This window comes from Rhinoderma darwinii, assembly GCF_050947455.1.
Source record: "Rhinoderma darwinii isolate aRhiDar2 chromosome 5 unlocalized genomic scaffold, aRhiDar2.hap1 SUPER_5_unloc_17, whole genome shotgun sequence".
Taxonomy (NCBI): Eukaryota; Metazoa; Chordata; class Amphibia; order Anura; family Rhinodermatidae; genus Rhinoderma; species Rhinoderma darwinii.
This window is the reverse complement of record NW_027461773.1, coordinates 235,615-263,594: the sequence shown is the minus strand read 5'-3', so window position 1 is coordinate 263,594 and position 27,980 is coordinate 235,615. Positions and strand designations below refer to the sequence as shown.

The 27,980-nt window shown below is 47.7% G+C and overlaps 19 non-coding genes across 19 annotated transcripts; all 19 read left to right on the top strand.

Moving 5' to 3' along the window:
- Positions 1-148: 148 nt before the first annotated feature.
- On the top strand, positions 149-339 carry LOC142686195 (U2 spliceosomal RNA). The gene has a single exon (XR_012855566.1). It is a non-coding gene; the product is annotated as a U2 spliceosomal RNA (small nuclear RNA).
- Positions 340-1,627: 1,288 nt separating this feature from the next.
- Positions 1,628-1,818, top strand: LOC142686194 (U2 spliceosomal RNA). Its single transcript, XR_012855565.1, has one exon. It is a non-coding gene; the product is annotated as a U2 spliceosomal RNA (small nuclear RNA).
- Positions 1,819-3,134: 1,316 nt separating this feature from the next.
- Positions 3,135-3,325, top strand: LOC142686193 (U2 spliceosomal RNA). The gene has a single exon (XR_012855564.1). It is a non-coding gene; the product is annotated as a U2 spliceosomal RNA (small nuclear RNA).
- Positions 3,326-4,625: 1,300 nt separating this feature from the next.
- LOC142686192 (U2 spliceosomal RNA) lies at positions 4,626-4,816 on the top strand. The gene has a single exon (XR_012855563.1). It is a non-coding gene; the product is annotated as a U2 spliceosomal RNA (small nuclear RNA).
- A 1,288-nt stretch (positions 4,817-6,104) lies between these two features.
- LOC142686191 (U2 spliceosomal RNA) lies at positions 6,105-6,295 on the top strand. Its single transcript, XR_012855562.1, has one exon. It is a non-coding gene; the product is annotated as a U2 spliceosomal RNA (small nuclear RNA).
- A 1,292-nt stretch (positions 6,296-7,587) lies between these two features.
- On the top strand, positions 7,588-7,778 carry LOC142686190 (U2 spliceosomal RNA). Its single transcript, XR_012855561.1, has one exon. It is a non-coding gene; the product is annotated as a U2 spliceosomal RNA (small nuclear RNA).
- Positions 7,779-9,050: 1,272 nt separating this feature from the next.
- Positions 9,051-9,241, top strand: LOC142686189 (U2 spliceosomal RNA). Its single transcript, XR_012855560.1, has one exon. It is a non-coding gene; the product is annotated as a U2 spliceosomal RNA (small nuclear RNA).
- Positions 9,242-10,529: 1,288 nt separating this feature from the next.
- On the top strand, positions 10,530-10,720 carry LOC142686186 (U2 spliceosomal RNA). Its single transcript, XR_012855558.1, has one exon. It is a non-coding gene; the product is annotated as a U2 spliceosomal RNA (small nuclear RNA).
- Positions 10,721-12,028: 1,308 nt separating this feature from the next.
- On the top strand, positions 12,029-12,219 carry LOC142686185 (U2 spliceosomal RNA). Its single transcript, XR_012855557.1, has one exon. It is a non-coding gene; the product is annotated as a U2 spliceosomal RNA (small nuclear RNA).
- Positions 12,220-13,507: 1,288 nt separating this feature from the next.
- LOC142686184 (U2 spliceosomal RNA) lies at positions 13,508-13,698 on the top strand. The gene has a single exon (XR_012855556.1). It is a non-coding gene; the product is annotated as a U2 spliceosomal RNA (small nuclear RNA).
- A 1,289-nt stretch (positions 13,699-14,987) lies between these two features.
- Positions 14,988-15,178, top strand: LOC142686183 (U2 spliceosomal RNA). Its single transcript, XR_012855555.1, has one exon. It is a non-coding gene; the product is annotated as a U2 spliceosomal RNA (small nuclear RNA).
- Positions 15,179-16,470: 1,292 nt separating this feature from the next.
- LOC142686182 (U2 spliceosomal RNA) lies at positions 16,471-16,661 on the top strand. The gene has a single exon (XR_012855554.1). It is a non-coding gene; the product is annotated as a U2 spliceosomal RNA (small nuclear RNA).
- A 1,276-nt stretch (positions 16,662-17,937) lies between these two features.
- LOC142686181 (U2 spliceosomal RNA) lies at positions 17,938-18,128 on the top strand. The gene has a single exon (XR_012855553.1). It is a non-coding gene; the product is annotated as a U2 spliceosomal RNA (small nuclear RNA).
- Positions 18,129-19,397: 1,269 nt separating this feature from the next.
- On the top strand, positions 19,398-19,588 carry LOC142686180 (U2 spliceosomal RNA). Its single transcript, XR_012855552.1, has one exon. It is a non-coding gene; the product is annotated as a U2 spliceosomal RNA (small nuclear RNA).
- A 1,296-nt stretch (positions 19,589-20,884) lies between these two features.
- Positions 20,885-21,075, top strand: LOC142686179 (U2 spliceosomal RNA). The gene has a single exon (XR_012855551.1). It is a non-coding gene; the product is annotated as a U2 spliceosomal RNA (small nuclear RNA).
- A 1,284-nt stretch (positions 21,076-22,359) lies between these two features.
- Positions 22,360-22,550, top strand: LOC142686178 (U2 spliceosomal RNA). Its single transcript, XR_012855550.1, has one exon. It is a non-coding gene; the product is annotated as a U2 spliceosomal RNA (small nuclear RNA).
- Positions 22,551-23,827: 1,277 nt separating this feature from the next.
- On the top strand, positions 23,828-24,018 carry LOC142686176 (U2 spliceosomal RNA). Its single transcript, XR_012855549.1, has one exon. It is a non-coding gene; the product is annotated as a U2 spliceosomal RNA (small nuclear RNA).
- A 1,296-nt stretch (positions 24,019-25,314) lies between these two features.
- On the top strand, positions 25,315-25,505 carry LOC142686174 (U2 spliceosomal RNA). Its single transcript, XR_012855547.1, has one exon. It is a non-coding gene; the product is annotated as a U2 spliceosomal RNA (small nuclear RNA).
- Positions 25,506-26,798: 1,293 nt separating this feature from the next.
- Positions 26,799-26,989, top strand: LOC142686173 (U2 spliceosomal RNA). The gene has a single exon (XR_012855546.1). It is a non-coding gene; the product is annotated as a U2 spliceosomal RNA (small nuclear RNA).
- Positions 26,990-27,980: the final 991 nt, after the last annotated feature.

Sequence of the window (27,980 nt, the reverse complement as noted above, 5' to 3'; positions counted from 1 at the left end):
TCCTCTCCGGCCTTTATTCACCTCCCGTGTAGCTGTGAGTGTGTGAGCCTGCAGGGCCCCATGGAATTGCCTAGAAGTAGGCTGAATCGCTGCAAGGGCTGAACAGCAGTATCGGGCAGGCTCGGGCAACGCGCGGCCCGTTCGGGTTATCGCTTCTCGGCCTTTTGGCTAAGATCAAGTGTAGTATCTGTTCTTATCAGTTTAATATCTGATACGTCCCCTATCTGGGGACCATATATTAAATGGATTTTTAGAACAGGGAGATGGAAATAGAGCTTGCTCTGTCCACTCCACGCATTGACCTGGTATTGCAGTATTTCCAGGACCGGTGCACCCTTTCCTTATGTGTTGACTAAAAGCAGATTCCAAAAGTGTTTTTTGTCTTTGCTATTGTTTCTGTCTTTCTGAAGGGATCTCCCCTTTTAATCCCATTATTTCAACACCTGTTGGACAATGCATGAGTGATAATGAGCTCATTGATTAAATGCAATTAATGAATAGATTGCCACCTCTTGTTGTGTGTCGTCTGTGTTTCTGTGTTTCCGGCATTTCACATTGGAACACCTCATTCACCTTCCTTGTCTTCTCTCCGCCCTCCCTTTTAGGTAAGTTAAAGAGCTGCACCTGAGCCAGCCACTGATTGATTGATTGATTGATTGATTGATTGATTGATTGATTGATTGATTGATGCAGCACAACAGTCAAATAGTGGAGTGGAGTAGGGGAACAGCAAACAGCCAATAAAGCAGCCCGCCCGCTCGCCTGCCCGCCACAATGGACCTACCTGTGTACACTAGATGGATGTGATGGAATGTACTGTCGTCCCTACATTTCAAGAAGAAGTAAGAATTGCAGTTGCAACAAAGCCTTGCTTGCCTACAAAGAGAGCAGCAATTTGGATTTGTTACTATGTTACCTAGAAGAATAACAAACTGTGCAAGGATGGAGGTTGTAGGAGCAAGGAGAAGTTGTCTGTAAAGTTGGTGGATGCCTATTTTCCATTTTGCAGTCCCTTGTCTCCCTCTTGTGGCCTCCTGGAGGCAACTAGCTGTGCAAAAAAAAGACAGCCTGGCGGCCGGCTGTTGCAGTGTTGCCCTCTCAGGCAACACTGAGTGACTGACTGAGCCTCACCGTCTTATATAAAGTTCAGACGGAACTTTGCACGTGTCATAGTGGAGCCCTCAGGATTCCAGAGCCAGCTTTCTGACATCATAATGGGGCCTCAGAGATAAAAGCCTGGGCCCAGGCAGTGTTGGTCAGTGCTGCTCAGCAGGCAGCACTGGACTGGACTGGATTACAGCTGATACAAGGTGTGAAGGAACAAGGGGTGGCTGTGGGCATGCACTTGCTGCCGCTGCCAGTGTTTATCTGCATGGCAGCAGGGCATTTGGGCGTTGCCAGGAAGGCGTTTTTATGTAGATTCCTCCTCTTTCAGCACTGCATTGTGGTGCAAGCAAAAGAAGCAAATCCTGTCTGGCTTCCTCTCCGGCCTTTATTCACCTCCCGTGTAGCTGTGAGTGTGTGAGCCTGCAGGGCCCCATGGAATTGCCTAGAAGTAGGCTGAATCGCTGCAAGGGCTGAACAGCAGTATCGGGCAGGCTCGGGCAACGCGCGGCCCGTTCGGGTTATCGCTTCTCGGCCTTTTGGCTAAGATCAAGTGTAGTATCTGTTCTTATCAGTTTAATATCTGATACGTCCCCTATCTGGGGACCATATATTAAATGGATTTTTAGAACAGGGAGATGGAAATAGAGCTTGCTCTGTCCACTCCACGCATTGACCTGGTATTGCAGTATTTCCAGGACCGGTGCACCCTTTCCTTATGTGTTGACTAAAAGCAGATTCCAAAAGTGTTTTTTGTCTTTGCTATTGTTTCTGTCTTTCTGAAGGGATCTCCCCTTTTAATCCCATTATTTCAACACCTGTTGGACAATGCATGAGTGATAATGAGCTCATTGATTAAATGCAATTAATGAATAGATTGCCACCTCTTGTTGTGTGTCGTCTGTGTTTCTGTGTTTCCGGCATTTCACATTGGAACACCTCATTCACCTTCCTTGTCTTCTCTCCGCCCTCCCTTTTAGGTAAGTTAAAGAGCTGCACCTGAGCCAGCCACTGATTGATTGATTGATTGATTGATTGATTGATTGATTGATTGATTGATTGATTGATTGATTGATTGATTGATTGATTGATGCAGCACAACAGTCAAATAGTGGAGTGGAGTAGGGGAACAGCAAACAGCCAATAAAGCAGCCCGCCCGCTCGCCTGCCCGCCACAATGGACCTACCTGTGTACACTAGATGGATGTGATGGAATGTACTGTCGTCCCTACATTTCAAGAAGAAGTAAGAATTGCAGTTGCAACAAAGCCTTGCTTGCCTACAAAGAGAGCAGCAATTTGGATTTGTTACTATGTTACCTAGAAGAATAACAAACTGTGCAAGGATGGAGGTTGTAGGAGCAAGGAGAAGTTGTCTGTAAAGTTGGTGGATGCCTATTTTCCATTTTGCAGTCCCTTGTCTCCCTCTTGTGGCCTCCTGGAGGCAACTAGCTGTGCAAAAAAAAGACAGCCTGGCGGCCGGCTGTTGCAGTGTTGCCCTCTCAGGCAACACTGAGTGACTGACTGAGCCTCACCGTCTTATATAAAGTTCAGACGGAACTTTGCACGTGTCATAGTGGAGCCCTCAGGATTCCAGAGCCAGCTTTCTGACATCATAATGGGGCCTCAGAGATAAAAGCCTGGGCCCAGGCAGTGTTGGTCAGTGCTGCTCAGCAGGCAGCACTGGACTGGACTGGATTACAGCTGATACAAGGTGTGAAGGAACAAGGGGTGGCTGTGGGCATGCACTTGCTGCCGCTGCCAGTGTTTATCTGCATGGCAGCAGGGCATTTGGGCGTTGCCAGGAAGGCGTTTTTATGTAGATTCCTCCTCTTTCAGCACTGCATTGTGGTGCAAGCAAAAGAAGCAAATCCTGTCTGGCTTCCTCTCCGGCCTTTATTCACCTCCCGTGTAGCTGTGAGTGTGTGAGCCTGCAGGGCCCCATGGAATTGCCTAGAAGTAGGCTGAATCGCTGCAAGGGCTGAACAGCAGTATCGGGCAGGCTCGGGCAACGCGCGGCCCGTTCGGGTTATCGCTTCTCGGCCTTTTGGCTAAGATCAAGTGTAGTATCTGTTCTTATCAGTTTAATATCTGATACGTCCCCTATCTGGGGACCATATATTAAATGGATTTTTAGAACAGGGAGATGGAAATAGAGCTTGCTCTGTCCACTCCACGCATTGACCTGGTATTGCAGTATTTCCAGGACCGGTGCACCCTTTCCTTATGTGTTGACTAAAAGCAGATTCCAAAAGTGTTTTTTGTCTTTGCTATTGTTTCTGTCTTTCTGAAGGGATCTCCCCTTTTAATCCCATTATTTCAACACCTGTTGGACAATGCATGAGTGATAATGAGCTCATTGATTAAATGCAATTAATGAATAGATTGCCACCTCTTGTTGTGTGTCGTCTGTGTTTCTGTGTTTCCGGCATTTCACATTGGAACACCTCATTCACCTTCCTTGTCTTCTCTCCGCCCTCCCTTTTAGGTAAGTTAAAGAGCTGCACCTGAGCCAGCCACTGATTGATTGATTGATTGATTGATTGATTGATTGATTGATTGATTGATTGATTGATTGATTGATGCAGCACAACAGTCAAATAGTGGAGTGGAGTAGGGGAACAGCAAACAGCCAATAAAGCAGCCCGCCCGCTCGCCTGCCCGCCACAATGGACCTACCTGTGTACACTAGATGGATGTGATGGAATGTACTGTCGTCCCTACATTTCAAGAAGAAGTAAGAATTGCAGTTGCAACAAAGCCTTGCTTGCCTACAAAGAGAGCAGCAATTTGGATTTGTTACTATGTTACCTAGAAGAATAACAAACTGTGCAAGGATGGAGGTTGTAGGAGCAAGGAGAAGTTGTCTGTAAAGTTGGTGGATGCCTATTTTCCATTTTGCAGTCCCTTGTCTCCCTCTTGTGGCCTCCTGGAGGCAACTAGCTGTGCAAAAAAAAGACAGCCTGGCGGCCGGCTGTTGCAGTGTTGCCCTCTCAGGCAACACTGAGTGACTGACTGAGCCTCACCGTCTTATATAAAGTTCAGACGGAACTTTGCACGTGTCATAGTGGAGCCCTCAGGATTCCAGAGCCAGCTTTCTGACATCATAATGGGGCCTCAGAGATAAAAGCCTGGGCCCAGGCAGTGTTGGTCAGTGCTGCTCAGCAGGCAGCACTGGACTGGACTGGATTACAGCTGATACAAGGTGTGAAGGAACAAGGGGTGGCTGTGGGCATGCACTTGCTGCCGCTGCCAGTGTTTATCTGCATGGCAGCAGGGCATTTGGGCGTTGCCAGGAAGGCGTTTTTATGTAGATTCCTCCTCTTTCAGCACTGCATTGTGGTGCAAGCAAAAGAAGCAAATCCTGTCTGGCTTCCTCTCCGGCCTTTATTCACCTCCCGTGTAGCTGTGAGTGTGTGAGCCTGCAGGGCCCCATGGAATTGCCTAGAAGTAGGCTGAATCGCTGCAAGGGCTGAACAGCAGTATCGGGCAGGCTCGGGCAACGCGCGGCCCGTTCGGGTTATCGCTTCTCGGCCTTTTGGCTAAGATCAAGTGTAGTATCTGTTCTTATCAGTTTAATATCTGATACGTCCCCTATCTGGGGACCATATATTAAATGGATTTTTAGAACAGGGAGATGGAAATAGAGCTTGCTCTGTCCACTCCACGCATTGACCTGGTATTGCAGTATTTCCAGGACCGGTGCACCCTTTCCTTATGTGTTGACTAAAAGCAGATTCCAAAAGTGTTTTTTGTCTTTGCTATTGTTTCTGTCTTTCTGAAGGGATCTCCCCTTTTAATCCCATTATTTCAACACCTGTTGGACAATGCATGAGTGATAATGAGCTCATTGATTAAATGCAATTAATGAATAGATTGCCACCTCTTGTTGTGTGTCGTCTGTGTTTCTGTGTTTCCGGCATTTCACATTGGAACACCTCATTCACCTTCCTTGTCTTCTCTCCGCCCTCCCTTTTAGGTAAGTTAAAGAGCTGCACCTGAGCCAGCCACTGATTGATTGATTGATTGATTGATTGATTGATTGATTGATTGATTGATTGATGCAGCACAACAGTCAAATAGTGGAGTGGAGTAGGGGAACAGCAAACAGCCAATAAAGCAGCCCGCCCGCTCGCCTGCCCGCCACAATGGACCTACCTGTGTACACTAGATGGATGTGATGGAATGTACTGTCGTCCCTACATTTCAAGAAGAAGTAAGAATTGCAGTTGCAACAAAGCCTTGCTTGCCTACAAAGAGAGCAGCAATTTGGATTTGTTACTATGTTACCTAGAAGAATAACAAACTGTGCAAGGATGGAGGTTGTAGGAGCAAGGAGAAGTTGTCTGTAAAGTTGGTGGATGCCTATTTTCCATTTTGCAGTCCCTTGTCTCCCTCTTGTGGCCTCCTGGAGGCAACTAGCTGTGCAAAAAAAAGACAGCCTGGCGGCCGGCTGTTGCAGTGTTGCCCTCTCAGGCAACACTGAGTGACTGACTGAGCCTCACCGTCTTATATAAAGTTCAGACGGAACTTTGCACGTGTCATAGTGGAGCCCTCAGGATTCCAGAGCCAGCTTTCTGACATCATAATGGGGCCTCAGAGATAAAAGCCTGGGCCCAGGCAGTGTTGGTCAGTGCTGCTCAGCAGGCAGCACTGGACTGGACTGGATTACAGCTGATACAAGGTGTGAAGGAACAAGGGGTGGCTGTGGGCATGCACTTGCTGCCGCTGCCAGTGTTTATCTGCATGGCAGCAGGGCATTTGGGCGTTGCCAGGAAGGCGTTTTTATGTAGATTCCTCCTCTTTCAGCACTGCATTGTGGTGCAAGCAAAAGAAGCAAATCCTGTCTGGCTTCCTCTCCGGCCTTTATTCACCTCCCGTGTAGCTGTGAGTGTGTGAGCCTGCAGGGCCCCATGGAATTGCCTAGAAGTAGGCTGAATCGCTGCAAGGGCTGAACAGCAGTATCGGGCAGGCTCGGGCAACGCGCGGCCCGTTCGGGTTATCGCTTCTCGGCCTTTTGGCTAAGATCAAGTGTAGTATCTGTTCTTATCAGTTTAATATCTGATACGTCCCCTATCTGGGGACCATATATTAAATGGATTTTTAGAACAGGGAGATGGAAATAGAGCTTGCTCTGTCCACTCCACGCATTGACCTGGTATTGCAGTATTTCCAGGACCGGTGCACCCTTTCCTTATGTGTTGACTAAAAGCAGATTCCAAAAGTGTTTTTTGTCTTTGCTATTGTTTCTGTCTTTCTGAAGGGATCTCCCCTTTTAATCCCATTATTTCAACACCTGTTGGACAATGCATGAGTGATAATGAGCTCATTGATTAAATGCAATTAATGAATAGATTGCCACCTCTTGTTGTGTGTCGTCTGTGTTTCTGTGTTTCCGGCATTTCACATTGGAACACCTCATTCACCTTCCTTGTCTTCTCTCCGCCCTCCCTTTTAGGTAAGTTAAAGAGCTGCACCTGAGCCAGCCACTGATTGATTGATTGATTGATTGATTGATTGATTGATTGATTGATTGATTGATTGATGCAGCACAACAGTCAAATAGTGGAGTGGAGTAGGGGAACAGCAAACAGCCAATAAAGCAGCCCGCCCGCTCGCCTGCCCGCCACAATGGACCTACCTGTGTACACTAGATGGATGTGATGGAATGTACTGTCGTCCCTACATTTCAAGAAGAAGTAAGAATTGCAGTTGCAACAAAGCCTTGCTTGCCTACAAAGAGAGCAGCAATTTGGATTTGTTACTATGTTACCTAGAAGAATAACAAACTGTGCAAGGATGGAGGTTGTAGGAGCAAGGAGAAGTTGTCTGTAAAGTTGGTGGATGCCTATTTTCCATTTTGCAGTCCCTTGTCTCCCTCTTGTGGCCTCCTGGAGGCAACTAGCTGTGCAAAAAAAAGACAGCCTGGCGGCCGGCTGTTGCAGTGTTGCCCTCTCAGGCAACACTGAGTGACTGACTGAGCCTCACCGTCTTATATAAAGTTCAGACGGAACTTTGCACGTGTCATAGTGGAGCCCTCAGGATTCCAGAGCCAGCTTTCTGACATCATAATGGGGCCTCAGAGATAAAAGCCTGGGCCCAGGCAGTGTTGGTCAGTGCTGCTCAGCAGGCAGCACTGGACTGGACTGGATTACAGCTGATACAAGGTGTGAAGGAACAAGGGGTGGCTGTGGGCATGCACTTGCTGCCGCTGCCAGTGTTTATCTGCATGGCAGCAGGGCATTTGGGCGTTGCCAGGAAGGCGTTTTTATGTAGATTCCTCCTCTTTCAGCACTGCATTGTGGTGCAAGCAAAAGAAGCAAATCCTGTCTGGCTTCCTCTCCGGCCTTTATTCACCTCCCGTGTAGCTGTGAGTGTGTGAGCCTGCAGGGCCCCATGGAATTGCCTAGAAGTAGGCTGAATCGCTGCAAGGGCTGAACAGCAGTATCGGGCAGGCTCGGGCAACGCGCGGCCCGTTCGGGTTATCGCTTCTCGGCCTTTTGGCTAAGATCAAGTGTAGTATCTGTTCTTATCAGTTTAATATCTGATACGTCCCCTATCTGGGGACCATATATTAAATGGATTTTTAGAACAGGGAGATGGAAATAGAGCTTGCTCTGTCCACTCCACGCATTGACCTGGTATTGCAGTATTTCCAGGACCGGTGCACCCTTTCCTTATGTGTTGACTAAAAGCAGATTCCAAAAGTGTTTTTTGTCTTTGCTATTGTTTCTGTCTTTCTGAAGGGATCTCCCCTTTTAATCCCATTATTTCAACACCTGTTGGACAATGCATGAGTGATAATGAGCTCATTGATTAAATGCAATTAATGAATAGATTGCCACCTCTTGTTGTGTGTCGTCTGTGTTTCTGTGTTTCCGGCATTTCACATTGGAACACCTCATTCACCTTCCTTGTCTTCTCTCCGCCCTCCCTTTTAGGTAAGTTAAAGAGCTGCACCTGAGCCAGCCACTGATTGATTGATTGATTGATTGATTGATTGATTGATGCAGCACAACAGTCAAATAGTGGAGTGGAGTAGGGGAACAGCAAACAGCCAATAAAGCAGCCCGCCCGCTCGCCTGCCCGCCACAATGGACCTACCTGTGTACACTAGATGGATGTGATGGAATGTACTGTCGTCCCTACATTTCAAGAAGAAGTAAGAATTGCAGTTGCAACAAAGCCTTGCTTGCCTACAAAGAGAGCAGCAATTTGGATTTGTTACTATGTTACCTAGAAGAATAACAAACTGTGCAAGGATGGAGGTTGTAGGAGCAAGGAGAAGTTGTCTGTAAAGTTGGTGGATGCCTATTTTCCATTTTGCAGTCCCTTGTCTCCCTCTTGTGGCCTCCTGGAGGCAACTAGCTGTGCAAAAAAAAGACAGCCTGGCGGCCGGCTGTTGCAGTGTTGCCCTCTCAGGCAACACTGAGTGACTGACTGAGCCTCACCGTCTTATATAAAGTTCAGACGGAACTTTGCACGTGTCATAGTGGAGCCCTCAGGATTCCAGAGCCAGCTTTCTGACATCATAATGGGGCCTCAGAGATAAAAGCCTGGGCCCAGGCAGTGTTGGTCAGTGCTGCTCAGCAGGCAGCACTGGACTGGACTGGATTACAGCTGATACAAGGTGTGAAGGAACAAGGGGTGGCTGTGGGCATGCACTTGCTGCCGCTGCCAGTGTTTATCTGCATGGCAGCAGGGCATTTGGGCGTTGCCAGGAAGGCGTTTTTATGTAGATTCCTCCTCTTTCAGCACTGCATTGTGGTGCAAGCAAAAGAAGCAAATCCTGTCTGGCTTCCTCTCCGGCCTTTATTCACCTCCCGTGTAGCTGTGAGTGTGTGAGCCTGCAGGGCCCCATGGAATTGCCTAGAAGTAGGCTGAATCGCTGCAAGGGCTGAACAGCAGTATCGGGCAGGCTCGGGCAACGCGCGGCCCGTTCGGGTTATCGCTTCTCGGCCTTTTGGCTAAGATCAAGTGTAGTATCTGTTCTTATCAGTTTAATATCTGATACGTCCCCTATCTGGGGACCATATATTAAATGGATTTTTAGAACAGGGAGATGGAAATAGAGCTTGCTCTGTCCACTCCACGCATTGACCTGGTATTGCAGTATTTCCAGGACCGGTGCACCCTTTCCTTATGTGTTGACTAAAAGCAGATTCCAAAAGTGTTTTTTGTCTTTGCTATTGTTTCTGTCTTTCTGAAGGGATCTCCCCTTTTAATCCCATTATTTCAACACCTGTTGGACAATGCATGAGTGATAATGAGCTCATTGATTAAATGCAATTAATGAATAGATTGCCACCTCTTGTTGTGTGTCGTCTGTGTTTCTGTGTTTCCGGCATTTCACATTGGAACACCTCATTCACCTTCCTTGTCTTCTCTCCGCCCTCCCTTTTAGGTAAGTTAAAGAGCTGCACCTGAGCCAGCCACTGATTGATTGATTGATTGATTGATTGATTGATTGATTGATTGATTGATTGATGCAGCACAACAGTCAAATAGTGGAGTGGAGTAGGGGAACAGCAAACAGCCAATAAAGCAGCCCGCCCGCTCGCCTGCCCGCCACAATGGACCTACCTGTGTACACTAGATGGATGTGATGGAATGTACTGTCGTCCCTACATTTCAAGAAGAAGTAAGAATTGCAGTTGCAACAAAGCCTTGCTTGCCTACAAAGAGAGCAGCAATTTGGATTTGTTACTATGTTACCTAGAAGAATAACAAACTGTGCAAGGATGGAGGTTGTAGGAGCAAGGAGAAGTTGTCTGTAAAGTTGGTGGATGCCTATTTTCCATTTTGCAGTCCCTTGTCTCCCTCTTGTGGCCTCCTGGAGGCAACTAGCTGTGCAAAAAAAAGACAGCCTGGCGGCCGGCTGTTGCAGTGTTGCCCTCTCAGGCAACACTGAGTGACTGACTGAGCCTCACCGTCTTATATAAAGTTCAGACGGAACTTTGCACGTGTCATAGTGGAGCCCTCAGGATTCCAGAGCCAGCTTTCTGACATCATAATGGGGCCTCAGAGATAAAAGCCTGGGCCCAGGCAGTGTTGGTCAGTGCTGCTCAGCAGGCAGCACTGGACTGGACTGGATTACAGCTGATACAAGGTGTGAAGGAACAAGGGGTGGCTGTGGGCATGCACTTGCTGCCGCTGCCAGTGTTTATCTGCATGGCAGCAGGGCATTTGGGCGTTGCCAGGAAGGCGTTTTTATGTAGATTCCTCCTCTTTCAGCACTGCATTGTGGTGCAAGCAAAAGAAGCAAATCCTGTCTGGCTTCCTCTCCGGCCTTTATTCACCTCCCGTGTAGCTGTGAGTGTGTGAGCCTGCAGGGCCCCATGGAATTGCCTAGAAGTAGGCTGAATCGCTGCAAGGGCTGAACAGCAGTATCGGGCAGGCTCGGGCAACGCGCGGCCCGTTCGGGTTATCGCTTCTCGGCCTTTTGGCTAAGATCAAGTGTAGTATCTGTTCTTATCAGTTTAATATCTGATACGTCCCCTATCTGGGGACCATATATTAAATGGATTTTTAGAACAGGGAGATGGAAATAGAGCTTGCTCTGTCCACTCCACGCATTGACCTGGTATTGCAGTATTTCCAGGACCGGTGCACCCTTTCCTTATGTGTTGACTAAAAGCAGATTCCAAAAGTGTTTTTTGTCTTTGCTATTGTTTCTGTCTTTCTGAAGGGATCTCCCCTTTTAATCCCATTATTTCAACACCTGTTGGACAATGCATGAGTGATAATGAGCTCATTGATTAAATGCAATTAATGAATAGATTGCCACCTCTTGTTGTGTGTCGTCTGTGTTTCTGTGTTTCCGGCATTTCACATTGGAACACCTCATTCACCTTCCTTGTCTTCTCTCCGCCCTCCCTTTTAGGTAAGTTAAAGAGCTGCACCTGAGCCAGCCACTGATTGATTGATTGATTGATTGATTGATTGATTGATTGATTGATTGATTGATTGATTGATTGATTGATTGATGCAGCACAACAGTCAAATAGTGGAGTGGAGTAGGGGAACAGCAAACAGCCAATAAAGCAGCCCGCCCGCTCGCCTGCCCGCCACAATGGACCTACCTGTGTACACTAGATGGATGTGATGGAATGTACTGTCGTCCCTACATTTCAAGAAGAAGTAAGAATTGCAGTTGCAACAAAGCCTTGCTTGCCTACAAAGAGAGCAGCAATTTGGATTTGTTACTATGTTACCTAGAAGAATAACAAACTGTGCAAGGATGGAGGTTGTAGGAGCAAGGAGAAGTTGTCTGTAAAGTTGGTGGATGCCTATTTTCCATTTTGCAGTCCCTTGTCTCCCTCTTGTGGCCTCCTGGAGGCAACTAGCTGTGCAAAAAAAAGACAGCCGGGCGGCCGGCTGTTGCAGTGTTGCCCTCTCAGGCAACACTGAGTGACTGACTGAGCCTCACCGTCTTATATAAAGTTCAGACGGAACTTTGCACGTGTCATAGTGGAGCCCTCAGGATTCCAGAGCCAGCTTTCTGACATCATAATGGGGCCTCAGAGATAAAAGCCTGGGCCCAGGCAGTGTTGGTCAGTGCTGCTCAGCAGGCAGCACTGGACTGGACTGGATTACAGCTGATACAAGGTGTGAAGGAACAAGGGGTGGCTGTGGGCATGCACTTGCTGCCGCTGCCAGTGTTTATCTGCATGGCAGCAGGGCATTTGGGCGTTGCCAGGAAGGCGTTTTTATGTAGATTCCTCCTCTTTCAGCACTGCATTGTGGTGCAAGCAAAAGAAGCAAATCCTGTCTGGCTTCCTCTCCGGCCTTTATTCACCTCCCGTGTAGCTGTGAGTGTGTGAGCCTGCAGGGCCCCATGGAATTGCCTAGAAGTAGGCTGAATCGCTGCAAGGGCTGAACAGCAGTATCGGGCAGGCTCGGGCAACGTGCGGCCCGTTCGGGTTATCGCTTCTCGGCCTTTTGGCTAAGATCAAGTGTAGTATCTGTTCTTATCAGTTTAATATCTGATACGTCCCCTATCTGGGGACCATATATTAAATGGATTTTTAGAACAGGGAGATGGAAATAGAGCTTGCTCTGTCCACTCCACGCATTGACCTGGTATTGCAGTATTTCCAGGACCGGTGCACCCTTTCCTTATGTGTTGACTAAAAGCAGATTCCAAAAGTGTTTTTTGTCTTTGCTATTGTTTCTGTCTTTCTGAAGGGATCTCCCCTTTTAATCCCATTATTTCAACACCTGTTGGACAATGCATGAGTGATAATGAGCTCATTGATTAAATGCAATTAATGAATAGATTGCCACCTCTTGTTGTGTGTCGTCTGTGTTTCTGTGTTTCCGGCATTTCACATTGGAACACCTCATTCACCTTCCTTGTCTTCTCTCCGCCCTCCCTTTTAGGTAAGTTAAAGAGCTGCACCTGAGCCAGCCACTGATTGATTGATTGATTGATTGATTGATTGATTGATTGATTGATTGATTGATGCAGCACAACAGTCAAATAGTGGAGTGGAGTAGGGGAACAGCAAACAGCCAATAAAGCAGCCCGCCCGCTCGCCTGCCCGCCACAATGGACCTACCTGTGTACACTAGATGGATGTGATGGAATGTACTGTCGTCCCTACATTTCAAGAAGAAGTAAGAATTGCAGTTGCAACAAAGCCTTGCTTGCCTACAAAGAGAGCAGCAATTTGGATTTGTTACTATGTTACCTAGAAGAATAACAAACTGTGCAAGGATGGAGGTTGTAGGAGCAAGGAGAAGTTGTCTGTAAAGTTGGTGGATGCCTATTTTCCATTTTGCAGTCCCTTGTCTCCCTCTTGTGGCCTCCTGGAGGCAACTAGCTGTGCAAAAAAAAGACAGCCTGGCGGCCGGCTGTTGCAGTGTTGCCCTCTCAGGCAACACTGAGTGACTGACTGAGCCTCACCGTCTTATATAAAGTTCAGACGGAACTTTGCACGTGTCATAGTGGAGCCCTCAGGATTCCAGAGCCAGCTTTCTGACATCATAATGGGGCCTCAGAGATAAAAGCCTGGGCCCAGGCAGTGTTGGTCAGTGCTGCTCAGCAGGCAGCACTGGACTGGACTGGATTACAGCTGATACAAGGTGTGAAGGAACAAGGGGTGGCTGTGGGCATGCACTTGCTGCCGCTGCCAGTGTTTATCTGCATGGCAGCAGGGCATTTGGGCGTTGCCAGGAAGGCGTTTTTATGTAGATTCCTCCTCTTTCAGCACTGCATTGTGGTGCAAGCAAAAGAAGCAAATCCTGTCTGGCTTCCTCTCCGGCCTTTATTCACCTCCCGTGTAGCTGTGAGTGTGTGAGCCTGCAGGGCCCCATGGAATTGCCTAGAAGTAGGCTGAATCGCTGCAAGGGCTGAACAGCAGTATCGGGCAGGCTCGGGCAACGCGCGGCCCGTTCGGGTTATCGCTTCTCGGCCTTTTGGCTAAGATCAAGTGTAGTATCTGTTCTTATCAGTTTAATATCTGATACGTCCCCTATCTGGGGACCATATATTAAATGGATTTTTAGAACAGGGAGATGGAAATAGAGCTTGCTCTGTCCACTCCACGCATTGACCTGGTATTGCAGTATTTCCAGGACCGGTGCACCCTTTCCTTATGTGTTGACTAAAAGCAGATTCCAAAAGTGTTTTTTGTCTTTGCTATTGTTTCTGTCTTTCTGAAGGGATCTCCCCTTTTAATCCCATTATTTCAACACCTGTTGGACAATGCATGAGTGATAATGAGCTCATTGATTAAATGCAATTAATGAATAGATTGCCACCTCTTGTTGTGTGTCGTCTGTGTTTCTGTGTTTCCGGCATTTCACATTGGAACACCTCATTCACCTTCCTTGTCTTCTCTCCGCCCTCCCTTTTAGGTAAGTTAAAGAGCTGCACCTGAGCCAGCCACTGATTGATTGATTGATTGATTGATTGATTGATTGATTGATTGATTGATTGATTGCAGCACAACAGTCAAATAGTGGAGTGGAGTAGGGGAACAGCAAACAGCCAATAAAGCAGCCCGCCCGCTCGCCTGCCCGCCACAATGGACCTACCTGTGTACACTAGATGGATGTGATGGAATGTACTGTCGTCCCTACATTTCAAGAAGAAGTAAGAATTGCAGTTGCAACAAAGCCTTGCTTGCCTACAAAGAGAGCAGCAATTTGGATTTGTTACTATGTTACCTAGAAGAATAACAAACTGTGCAAGGATGGAGGTTGTAGGAGCAAGGAGAAGTTGTCTGTAAAGTTGGTGGATGCCTATTTTCCATTTTGCAGTCCCTTGTCTCCCTCTTGTGGCCTCCTGGAGGCAACTAGCTGTGCAAAAAAAAGACAGCCTGGCGGCCGGCTGTTGCAGTGTTGCCCTCTCAGGCAACACTGAGTGACTGACTGAGCCTCACCGTCTTATATAAAGTTCAGACGGAACTTTGCACGTGTCATAGTGGAGCCCTCAGGATTCCAGAGCCAGCTTTCTGACATCATAATGGGGCCTCAGAGATAAAAGCCTGGGCCCAGGCAGTGTTGGTCAGTGCTGCTCAGCAGGCAGCACTGGACTGGACTGGATTACAGCTGATACAAGGTGTGAAGGAACAAGGGGTGGCTGTGGGCATGCACTTGCTGCCGCTGCCAGTGTTTATCTGCATGGCAGCAGGGCATTTGGGCGTTGCCAGGAAGGCGTTTTTATGTAGATTCCTCCTCTTTCAGCACTGCATTGTGGTGCAAGCAAAAGAAGCAAATCCTGTCTGGCTTCCTCTCCGGCCTTTATTCACCTCCCGTGTAGCTGTGAGTGTGTGAGCCTGCAGGGCCCCATGGAATTGCCTAGAAGTAGGCTGAATCGCTGCAAGGGCTGAACAGCAGTATCGGGCAGGCTCGGGCAACGCGCGGCCCGTTCGGGTTATCGCTTCTCGGCCTTTTGGCTAAGATCAAGTGTAGTATCTGTTCTTATCAGTTTAATATCTGATACGTCCCCTATCTGGGGACCATATATTAAATGGATTTTTAGAACAGGGAGATGGAAATAGAGCTTGCTCTGTCCACTCCACGCATTGACCTGGTATTGCAGTATTTCCAGGACCGGTGCACCCTTTCCTTATGTGTTGACTAAAAGCAGATTCCAAAAGTGTTTTTTGTCTTTGCTATTGTTTCTGTCTTTCTGAAGGGATCTCCCCTTTTAATCCCATTATTTCAACACCTGTTGGACAATGCATGAGTGATAATGAGCTCATTGATTAAATGCAATTAATGAATAGATTGCCACCTCTTGTTGTGTGTCGTCTGTGTTTCTGTGTTTCCGGCATTTCACATTGGAACACCTCATTCACCTTCCTTGTCTTCTCTCCGCCCTCCCTTTTAGGTAAGTTAAAGAGCTGCACCTGAGCCAGCCACTGATTGATTGATTGATTGATTGATTGATTGATTGATTGATTGATTGATTGATTGATGCAGCACAACAGTCAAATAGTGGAGTGGAGTAGGGGAACAGCAAACAGCCAATAAAGCAGCCCGCCCGCTCGCCTGCCCGCCACAATGGACCTACCTGTGTACACTAGATGGATGTGATGGAATGTACTGTCGTCCCTACATTTCAAGAAGAAGTAAGAATTGCAGTTGCAACAAAGCCTTGCTTGCCTACAAAGAGAGCAGCAATTTGGATTTGTTACTATGTTACCTAGAAGAATAACAAACTGTGCAAGGATGGAGGTTGTAGGAGCAAGGAGAAGTTGTCTGTAAAGTTGGTGGATGCCTATTTTCCATTTTGCAGTCCCTTGTCTCCCTCTTGTGGCCTCCTGGAGGCAACTAGCTGTGCAAAAAAAAGACAGCCTGGCGGCCGGCTGTTGCAGTGTTGCCCTCTCAGGCAACACTGAGTGACTGACTGAGCCTCACCGTCTTATATAAAGTTCAGACGGAACTTTGCACGTGTCATAGTGGAGCCCTCAGGATTCCAGAGCCAGCTTTCTGACATCATAATGGGGCCTCAGAGATAAAAGCCTGGGCCCAGGCAGTGTTGGTCAGTGCTGCTCAGCAGGCAGCACTGGACTGGACTGGATTACAGCTGATACAAGGTGTGAAGGAACAAGGGGTGGCTGTGGGCATGCACTTGCTGCCGCTGCCAGTGTTTATCTGCATGGCAGCAGGGCATTTGGGCGTTGCCAGGAAGGCGTTTTTATGTAGATTCCTCCTCTTTCAGCACTGCATTGTGGTGCAAGCAAAAGAAGCAAATCCTGTCTGGCTTCCTCTCCGGCCTTTATTCACCTCCCGTGTAGCTGTGAGTGTGTGAGCCTGCAGGGCCCCATGGAATTGCCTAGAAGTAGGCTGAATCGCTGCAAGGGCTGAACAGCAGTATCGGGCAGGCTCGGGCAACGCGCGGCCCGTTCGGGTTATCGCTTCTCGGCCTTTTGGCTAAGATCAAGTGTAGTATCTGTTCTTATCAGTTTAATATCTGATACGTCCCCTATCTGGGGACCATATATTAAATGGATTTTTAGAACAGGGAGATGGAAATAGAGCTTGCTCTGTCCACTCCACGCATTGACCTGGTATTGCAGTATTTCCAGGACCGGTGCACCCTTTCCTTATGTGTTGACTAAAAGCAGATTCCAAAAGTGTTTTTTGTCTTTGCTATTGTTTCTGTCTTTCTGAAGGGATCTCCCCTTTTAATCCCATTATTTCAACACCTGTTGGACAATGCATGAGTGATAATGAGCTCATTGATTAAATGCAATTAATGAATAGATTGCCACCTCTTGTTGTGTGTCGTCTGTGTTTCTGTGTTTCCGGCATTTCACATTGGAACACCTCATTCACCTTCCTTGTCTTCTCTCCGCCCTCCCTTTTAGGTAAGTTAAAGAGCTGCACCTGAGCCAGCCACTGATTGATTGATTGATTGATTGATTGATTGATTGATTGATGCAGCACAACAGTCAAATAGTGGAGTGGAGTAGGGGAACAGCAAACAGCCAATAAAGCAGCCCGCCCGCTCGCCTGCCCGCCACAATGGACCTACCTGTGTACACTAGATGGATGTGATGGAATGTACTGTCGTCCCTACATTTCAAGAAGAAGTAAGAATTGCAATTGCAACAAAGCCTTGCTTGCCTACAAAGAGAGCAGCAATTTGGATTTGTTACTATGTTACCTAGAAGAATAACAAACTGTGCAAGGATGGAGGTTGTAGGAGCAAAGAGAAGTTGTCTGTAAAGTTGGTGGATGCCTATTTTCCATTTTGCAGTCCCTTGTCTCCCTCTTGTGGCCTCCTGGAGGCAACTAGCTGTGCAAAAAAAAGACAGCCTGGCGGCCGGCTGTTGCAGTGTTGCCCTCTCAGGCAACACTGAGTGACTGACTGAGCCTCACCGTCTTATATAAAGTTCAGACGGAACTTTGCACGTGTCATAGTGGAGCCCTCAGGATTCCAGAGCCAGCTTTCTGACATCATAATGGGGCCTCAGAGATAAAAGCCTGGGCCCAGGCAGTGTTGGTCAGTGCTTCTCAGCAGGCAGCACTGGACTGGACTGGATTACAGCTGATACAAGGTGTGAAGGAACAAGGGGTGGCTGTGGGCATGCACTTGCTGCCGCTGCCAGTGTTTATCTGCATGGCAGCAGGGCATTTGGGCGTTGCCAGGAAGGCGTTTTTATGTAGATTCCTCCTCTTTCAGCACTGCATTGTGGTGCAAGCAAAAGAAGCAAATCCTGTCTGGCTTCCTCTCCGGCCTTTATTCACCTCCCGTGTAGCTGTGAGTGTGTGAGCCTGCAGGGCCCCATGGAATTGCCTAGAAGTAGGCTGAATCGCTGCAAGGGCTGAACAGCAGTATCGGGCAGGCTCGGGCAACGCGCGGCCCGTTCGGGTTATCGCTTCTCGGCCTTTTGGCTAAGATCAAGTGTAGTATCTGTTCTTATCAGTTTAATATCTGATACGTCCCCTATCTGGGGACCATATATTAAATGGATTTTTAGAACAGGGAGATGGAAATAGAGCTTGCTCTGTCCACTCCACGCATTGACCTGGTATTGCAGTATTTCCAGGACCGGTGCACCCTTTCCTTATGTGTTGACTAAAAGCAGATTCCAAAAGTGTTTTTTGTCTTTGCTATTGTTTCTGTCTTTCTGAAGGGATCTCCCCTTTTAATCCCATTATTTCAACACCTGTTGGACAATGCATGAGTGATAATGAGCTCATTGATTAAATGCAATTAATGAATAGATTGCCACCTCTTGTTGTGTGTCGTCTGTGTTTCTGTGTTTCCGGCATTTCACATTGGAACACCTCATTCACCTTCCTTGTCTTCTCTCCGCCCTCCCTTTTAGGTAAGTTAAAGAGCTGCACCTGAGCCAGCCACTGATTGATTGATTGATTGATTGATTGATTGATTGATTGATGCAGCACAACAGTCAAATAGTGGAGTGGAGTAGGGGAACAGCAAACAGCCAATAAAGCAGCCCGCCCGCTCGCCTGCCCGCCACAATGGACCTACCTGTGTACACTAGATGGATGTGATGGAATGTACTGTCGTCCCTACATTTCAAGAAGAAGTAAGAATTGCAGTTGCAACAAAGCCTTGCTTGCCTACAAAGAGAGCAGCAATTTGGATTTGTTACTATGTTACCTAGAAGAATAACAAACTGTGCAAGGATGGAGGTTGTAGGAGCAAGGAGAAGTTGTCTGTAAAGTTGGTGGATGCCTATTTTCCATTTTGCAGTCCCTTGTCTCCCTCTTGTGGCCTCCTGGAGGCAACTAGCTGTGCAAAAAAAAGACAGCCTGGCGGCCGGCTGTTGCAGTGTTGCCCTCTCAGGCAACACTGAGTGACTGACTGAGCCTCACCGTCTTATATAAAGTTCAGACGGAACTTTGCACGTGTCATAGTGGAGCCCTCAGGATTCCAGAGCCAGCTATCATAATGGGGCCTCAGAGATAAAAGCCTGGGCCCAGGCAGTGTTGGTCAGTGCTGCTCAGCAGGCAGCACTGGACTGGACTGGATTACAGCTGATACAAGGTGTGAAGGAACAAGGGGTGGCTGTGGGCATGCACTTGCTGCCGCTGCCAGTGTTTATCTGCATGGCAGCAGGGCATTTGGGCGTTGCCAGGAAGGCGTTTTTATGTAGATTCCTCCTCTTTCAGCACTGCATTGTGGTGCAAGCAAAAGAAGCAAATCCTGTCTGGCTTCCTCTCCGGCCTTTATTCACCTCCCGTGTAGCTGTGAGTGTGTGAGCCTGCAGGGCCCCATGGAATTGCCTAGAAGTAGGCTGAATCGCTGCAAGGGCTGAACAGCAGTATCGGGCAGGCTCGGGCAACGCGCGGCCCGTTCGGGTTATCGCTTCTCGGCCTTTTGGCTAAGATCAAGTGTAGTATCTGTTCTTATCAGTTTAATATCTGATACGTCCCCTATCTGGGGACCATATATTAAATGGATTTTTAGAACAGGGAGATGGAAATAGAGCTTGCTCTGTCCACTCCACGCATTGACCTGGTATTGCAGTATTTCCAGGACCGGTGCACCCTTTCCTTATGTGTTGACTAAAAGCAGATTCCAAAAGTGTTTTTTGTCTTTGCTATTGTTTCTGTCTTTCTGAAGGGATCTCCCCTTTTAATCCCATTATTTCAACACCTGTTGGACAATGCATGAGTGATAATGAGCTCATTGATTAAATGCAATTAATGAATAGATTGCCACCTCTTGTTGTGTGTCGTCTGTGTTTCTGTGTTTCCGGCATTTCACATTGGAACACCTCATTCACCTTCCTTGTCTTCTCTCCGCCCTCCCTTTTAGGTAAGTTAAAGAGCTGCACCTGAGCCAGCCACTGATTGATTGATTGATTGATTGATTGATTGATTGATTGATTGATTGATTGATTGATTGATGCAGCACAACAGTCAAATAGTGGAGTGGAGTAGGGGAACAGCAAACAGCCAATAAAGCAGCCCGCCCGCTCGCCTGCCCGCCACAATGGACCTACCTGTGTACACTAGATGGATGTGATGGAATGTACTGTCGTCCCTACATTTCAAGAAGAAGTAAGAATTGCAGTTGCAACAAAGCCTTGCTTGCCTACAAAGAGAGCAGCAATTTGGATTTGTTACTATGTTACCTAGAAGAATAACAAACTGTGCAAGGATGGAGGTTGTAGGAGCAAGGAGAAGTTGTCTGTAAAGTTGGTGGATGCCTATTTTCCATTTTGCAGTCCCTTGTCTCCCTCTTGTGGCCTCCTGGAGGCAACTAGCTGTGCAAAAAAAAGACAGCCTGGCGGCCGGCTGTTGCAGTGTTGCCCTCTCAGGCAACACTGAGTGACTGACTGAGCCTCACCGTCTTATATAAAGTTCAGACGGAACTTTGCACGTGTCATAGTGGAGCCCTCAGGATTCCAGAGCCAGCTTTCTGACATCATAATGGGGCCTCAGAGATAAAAGCCTGGGCCCAGGCAGTGTTGGTCAGTGCTGCTCAGCAGGCAGCACTGGACTGGACTGGATTACAGCTGATACAAGGTGTGAAGGAACAAGGGGTGGCTGTGGGCATGCACTTGCTGCCGCTGCCAGTGTTTATCTGCATGGCAGCAGGGCATTTGGGCGTTGCCAGGAAGGCGTTTTTATGTAGATTCCTCCTCTTTCAGCACTGCATTGTGGTGCAAGCAAAAGAAGCAAATCCTGTCTGGCTTCCTCTCCGGCCTTTATTCACCTCCCGTGTAGCTGTGAGTGTGTGAGCCTGCAGGGCCCCATGGAATTGCCTAGAAGTAGGCTGAATCGCTGCAAGGGCTGAACAGCAGTATCGGGCAGGCTCGGGCAACGCGCGGCCCGTTCGGGTTATCGCTTCTCGGCCTTTTGGCTAAGATCAAGTGTAGTATCTGTTCTTATCAGTTTAATATCTGATACGTCCCCTATCTGGGGACCATATATTAAATGGATTTTTAGAACAGGGAGATGGAAATAGAGCTTGCTCTGTCCACTCCACGCATTGACCTGGTATTGCAGTATTTCCAGGACCGGTGCACCCTTTCCTTATGTGTTGACTAAAAGCAGATTCCAAAAGTGTTTTTTGTCTTTGCTATTGTTTCTGTCTTTCTGAAGGGATCTCCCCTTTTAATCCCATTATTTCAACACCTGTTGGACAATGCATGAGTGATAATGAGCTCATTGATTAAATGCAATTAATGAATAGATTGCCACCTCTTGTTGTGTGTCGTCTGTGTTTCTGTGTTTCCGGCATTTCACATTGGAACACCTCATTCACCTTCCTTGTCTTCTCTCCGCCCTCCCTTTTAGGTAAGTTAAAGAGCTGCACCTGAGCCAGCCACTGATTGATTGATTGATTGATTGATTGATTGATTGATTGATTGATTGATGCAGCACAACAGTCAAATAGTGGAGTGGAGTAGGGGAACAGCAAACAGCCAATAAAGCAGCCCGCCCGCTCGCCTGCCCGCCACAATGGACCTACCTGTGTACACTAGATGGATGTGATGGAATGTACTGTCGTCCCTACATTTCAAGAAGAAGTAAGAATTGCAATTGCAACAAAGCCTTGCTTGCCTACAAAGAGAGCAGCAATTTGGATTTGTTACTATGTTACCTAGAAGAATAACAAACTGTGCAAGGATGGAGGTTGTAGGAGCAAAGAGAAGTTGTCTGTAAAGTTGGTGGATGCCTATTTTCCATTTTGCAGTCCCTTGTCTCCCTCTTGTGGCCTCCTGGAGGCAACTAGCTGTGCAAAAAAAAGACAGCCTGGCGGCCGGCTGTTGCAGTGTTGCCCTCTCAGGCAACACTGAGTGACTGACTGAGCCTCACCGTCTTATATAAAGTTCAGACGGAACTTTGCACGTGTCATAGTGGAGCCCTCAGGATTCCAGAGCCAGCTTTCTGACATCATAATGGGGCCTCAGAGATAAAAGCCTGGGCCCAGGCAGTGTTGGTCAGTGCTTCTCAGCAGGCAGCACTGGACTGGACTGGATTACAGCTGATACAAGGTGTGAAGGAACAAGGGGTGGCTGTGGGCATGCACTTGCTGCCGCTGCCAGTGTTTATCTGCATGGCAGCAGGGCATTTGGGCGTTGCCAGGAAGGCGTTTTTATGTAGATTCCTCCTCTTTCAGCACTGCATTGTGGTGCAAGCAAAAGAAGCAAATCCTGTCTGGCTTCCTCTCCGGCCTTTATTCACCTCCCGTGTAGCTGTGAGTGTGTGAGCCTGCAGGGCCCCATGGAATTGCCTAGAAGTAGGCTGAATCGCTGCAAGGGCTGAACAGCAGTATCGGGCAGGCTCGGGCAACGCGCGGCCCGTTCGGGTTATCGCTTCTCGGCCTTTTGGCTAAGATCAAGTGTAGTATCTGTTCTTATCAGTTTAATATCTGATACGTCCCCTATCTGGGGACCATATATTAAATGGATTTTTAGAACAGGGAGATGGAAATAGAGCTTGCTCTGTCCACTCCACGCATTGACCTGGTATTGCAGTATTTCCAGGACCGGTGCACCCTTTCCTTATGTGTTGACTAAAAGCAGATTCCAAAAGTGTTTTTTGTCTTTGCTATTGTTTCTGTCTTTCTGAAGGGATCTCCCCTTTTAATCCCATTATTTCAACACCTGTTGGACAATGCATGAGTGATAATGAGCTCATTGATTAAATGCAATTAATGAATAGATTGCCACCTCTTGTTGTGTGTCGTCTGTGTTTCTGTGTTTCCGGCATTTCACATTGGAACACCTCATTCACCTTCCTTGTCTTCTCTCCGCCCTCCCTTTTAGGTAAGTTAAAGAGCTGCACCTGAGCCAGCCACTGATTGATTGATTGATTGATTGATTGATTGATTGATTGATTGCAGCACAACAGTCAAATAGTGGAGTGGAGTAGGGGAACAGCAAACAGCCAATAAAGCAGCCCGCCCGCTCGCCTGCCCGCCACAATGGACCTACCTGTGTACACTAGATGGATGTGATGGAATGTACTGTCGTCCCTACATTTCAAGAAGAAGTAAGAATTGCAGTTGCAACAAAGCCTTGCTTGCCTACAAAGAGAGCAGCAATTTGGATTTGTTACTATGTTACCTAGAAGAATAACAAACTGTGCAAGGATGGAGGTTGTAGGAGCAAGGAGAAGTTGTCTGTAAAGTTGGTGGATGCCTATTTTCCATTTTGCAGTCCCTTGTCTCCCTCTTGTGGCCTCCTGGAGGCAACTAGCTGTGCAAAAAAAAGACAGCCTGGCGGCCGGCTGTTGCAGTGTTGCCCTCTCAGGCAACACTGAGTGACTGACTGAGCCTCACCGTCTTATATAAAGTTCAGACGGAACTTTGCACGTGTCATAGTGGAGCCCTCAGGATTCCAGAGCCAGCTTTCTGACATCATAATGGGGCCTCAGAGATAAAAGCCTGGGCCCAGGCAGTGTTGGTCAGTGCTGCTCAGCAGGCAGCACTGGACTGGACTGGATTACAGCTGATACAAGGTGTGAAGGAACAAGGGGTGGCTGTGGGCATGCACTTGCTGCCGCTGCCAGTGTTTATCTGCATGGCAGCAGGGCATTTGGGCGTTGCCAGGAAGGCGTTTTTATGTAGATTCCTCCTCTTTCAGCACTGCATTGTGGTGCAAGCAAAAGAAGCAAATCCTGTCTGGCTTCCTCTCCGGCCTTTATTCACCTCCCGTGTAGCTGTGAGTGTGTGAGCCTGCAGGGCCCCATGGAATTGCCTAGAAGTAGGCTGAATCGCTGCAAGGGCTGAACAGCAGTATCGGGCAGGCTCGGGCAACGCGCGGCCCGTTCGGGTTATCGCTTCTCGGCCTTTTGGCTAAGATCAAGTGTAGTATCTGTTCTTATCAGTTTAATATCTGATACGTCCCCTATCTGGGGACCATATATTAAATGGATTTTTAGAACAGGGAGATGGAAATAGAGCTTGCTCTGTCCACTCCACGCATTGACCTGGTATTGCAGTATTTCCAGGACCGGTGCACCCTTTCCTTATGTGTTGACTAAAAGCAGATTCCAAAAGTGTTTTTTGTCTTTGCTATTGTTTCTGTCTTTCTGAAGGGATCTCCCCTTTTAATCCCATTATTTCAACACCTGTTGGACAATGCATGAGTGATAATGAGCTCATTGATTAAATGCAATTAATGAATAGATTGCCACCTCTTGTTGTGTGTCGTCTGTGTTTCTGTGTTTCCGGCATTTCACATTGGAACACCTCATTCACCTTCCTTGTCTTCTCTCCGCCCTCCCTTTTAGGTAAGTTAAAGAGCTGCACCTGAGCCAGCCACTGATTGATTGATTGATTGATTGATTGATTGATTGATTGATTGATTGATTGATTGATTGATGCAGCACAACAGTCAAATAGTGGAGTGGAGTAGGGGAACAGCAAACAGCCAATAAAGCAGCCCGCCCGCTCGCCTGCCCGCCACAATGGACCTACCTGTGTACACTAGATGGATGTGATGGAATGTACTGTCGTCCCTACATTTCAAGAAGAAGTAAGAATTGCAGTTGCAACAAAGCCTTGCTTGCCTACAAAGAGAGCAGCAATTTGGATTTGTTACTATGTTACCTAGAAGAATAACAAACTGTGCAAGGATGGAGGTTGTAGGAGCAAGGAGAAGTTGTCTGTAAAGTTGGTGGATGCCTATTTTCCATTTTGCAGTCCCTTGTCTCCCTCTTGTGGCCTCCTGGAGGCAACTAGCTGTGCAAAAAAAAGACAGCCTGGCGGCCGGCTGTTGCAGTGTTGCCCTCTCAGGCAACACTGAGTGACTGACTGAGCCTCACCGTCTTATATAAAGTTCAGACGGAACTTTGCACGTGTCATAGTGGAGCCCTCAGGATTCCAGAGCCAGCTTTCTGACATCATAATGGGGCCTCAGAGATAAAAGCCTGGGCCCAGGCAGTGTTGGTCAGTGCTGCTCAGCAGGCAGCACTGGACTGGACTGGATTACAGCTGATACAAGGTGTGAAGGAACAAGGGGTGGCTGTGGGCATGCACTTGCTGCCGCTGCCAGTGTTTATCTGCATGGCAGCAGGGCATTTGGGCGTTGCCAGGAAGGCGTTTTTATGTAGATTCCTCCTCTTTCAGCACTGCATTGTGGTGCAAGCAAAAGAAGCAAATCCTGTCTGGCTTCCTCTCCGGCCTTTATTCACCTCCCGTGTAGCTGTGAGTGTGTGAGCCTGCAGGGCCCCATGGAATTGCCTAGAAGTAGGCTGAATCGCTGCAAGGGCTGAACAGCAGTATCGGGCAGGCTCGGGCAACGCGCGGCCCGTTCGGGTTATCGCTTCTCGGCCTTTTGGCTAAGATCAAGTGTAGTATCTGTTCTTATCAGTTTAATATCTGATACGTCCCCTATCTGGGGACCATATATTAAATGGATTTTTAGAACAGGGAGATGGAAATAGAGCTTGCTCTGTCCACTCCACGCATTGACCTGGTATTGCAGTATTTCCAGGACCGGTGCACCCTTTCCTTATGTGTTGACTAAAAGCAGATTCCAAAAGTGTTTTTTGTCTTTGCTATTGTTTCTGTCTTTCTGAAGGGATCTCCCCTTTTAATCCCATTATTTCAACACCTGTTGGACAATGCATGAGTGATAATGAGCTCATTGATTAAATGCAATTAATGAATAGATTGCCACCTCTTGTTGTGTGTCGTCTGTGTTTCTGTGTTTCCGGCATTTCACATTGGAACACCTCATTCACCTTCCTTATCTTCTCTCCGCCCTCCCTTTTAGGTAAGTTAAAGAGCTGCACCTGAGCCAGCCACTGATTGATTGATTGATTGATTGATTGATTGATTGATTGATTGATTGATTGATTGATTGCAGCACAACAGTCAAATAGTGGAGTGGAGTAGGGGAACAGCAAACAGCCAATAAAGCAGCCCGCCCGCTCGCCTGCCCGCCACAATGGACCTACCTGTGTACACTAGATGGATGTGATGGAATGTACTGTCGTCCCTACATTTCAAGAAGAAGTAAGAATTGCAGTTGCAACAAAGCCTTGCTTGCCTACAAAGAGAGCAGCAATTTGGATTTGTTACTATGTTACCTAGAAGAATAACAAACTGTGCAAGGATGGAGGTTGTAGGAGCAAGGAGAAGTTGTCTGTAAAGTTGGTGGATGCCTATTTTCCATTTTGCAGTCCCTTGTCTCCCTCTTGTGGCCTCCTGGAGGCAACTAGCTGTGCAAAAAAAAGACAGCCTGGCGGCCGGCTGTTGCAGTGTTGCCCTCTCAGGCAACACTGAGTGACTGACTGAGCCTCACCGTCTTATATAAAGTTCAGACGGAACTTTGCACGTGTCATAGTGGAGCCCTCAGGATTCCAGAGCCAGCTTTCTGACATCATAATGGGGCCTCAGAGATAAAAGCCTGGGCCCAGGCAGTGTTGGTCAGTGCTGCTCAGCAGGCAGCACTGGACTGGACTGGATTACAGCTGATACAAGGTGTGAAGGAACAAGGGGTGGCTGTGGGCATGCACTTGCTGCCGCTGCCAGTGTTTATCTGCATGGCAGCAGGGCATTTGGGCGTTGCCAGGAAGGCGTTTTTATGTAGATTCCTCCTCTTTCAGCACTGCATTGTGGTGCAAGCAAAAGAAGCAAATCCTGTCTGGCTTCCTCTCCGGCCTTTATTCACCTCCCGTGTAGCTGTGAGTGTGTGAGCCTGCAGGGCCCCATGGAATTGCCTAGAAGTAGGCTGAATCGCTGCAAGGGCTGAACAGCAGTATCGGGCAGGCTCGGGCAACGCGCGGCCCGTTCGGGTTATCGCTTCTCGGCCTTTTGGCTAAGATCAAGTGTAGTATCTGTTCTTATCAGTTTAATATCTGATACGTCCCCTATCTGGGGACCATATATTAAATGGATTTTTAGAACAGGGAGATGGAAATAGAGCTTGCTCTGTCCACTCCACGCATTGACCTGGTATTGCAGTATTTCCAGGACCGGTGCACCCTTTCCTTATGTGTTGACTAAAAGCAGATTCCAAAAGTGTTTTTTGTCTTTGCTATTGTTTCTGTCTTTCTGAAGGGATCTCCCCTTTTAATCCCATTATTTCAACACCTGTTGGACAATGCATGAGTGATAATGAGCTCATTGATTAAATGCAATTAATGAATAGATTGCCACCTCTTGTTGTGTGTCGTCTGTGTTTCTGTGTTTCCGGCATTTCACATTGGAACACCTCATTCACCTTCCTTGTCTTCTCTCCGCCCTCCCTTTTAGGTAAGTTAAAGAGCTGCACCTGAGCCAGCCACTGATTGATTGATTGATTGATTGATTGATTGATTGATTGATTGATTGATTGATTGATTGATTGATTGATTGATTGATTGATGCAGCACAACAGTCAAATAGTGGAGTGGAGTAGGGGAACAGCAAACAGCCAATAAAGCAGCCCGCCCGCTCGCCTGCCCGCCACAATGGACCTACCTGTGTACACTAGATGGATGTGATGGAATGTACTGTCGTCCCTACATTTCAAGAAGAAGTAAGAATTGCAGTTGCAACAAAGCCTTGCTTGCCTACAAAGAGAGCAGCAATTTGGATTTGTTACTATGTTACCTAGAAGAATAACAAACTGTGCAAGGATGGAGGTTGTAGGAGCAAGGAGAAGTTGTCTGTAAAGTTGGTGGATGCCTATTTTCCATTTTGCAGTCCCTTGTCTCCCTCTTGTGGCCTCCTGGAGGCAACTAGCTGTGCAAAAAAAAGACAGCCTGGCGGCCGGCTGTTGCAGTGTTGCCCTCTCAGGCAACACTGAGTGACTGACTGAGCCTCACCGTCTTATATAAAGTTCAGACGGAACTTTGCACGTGTCATAGTGGAGCCCTCAGGATTCCAGAGCCAGCTTTCTGACATCATAATGGGGCCTCAGAGATAAAAGCCTGGGCCCAGGCAGTGTTGGTCAGTGCTGCTCAGCAGGCAGCACTGGACTGGACTGGATTACAGCT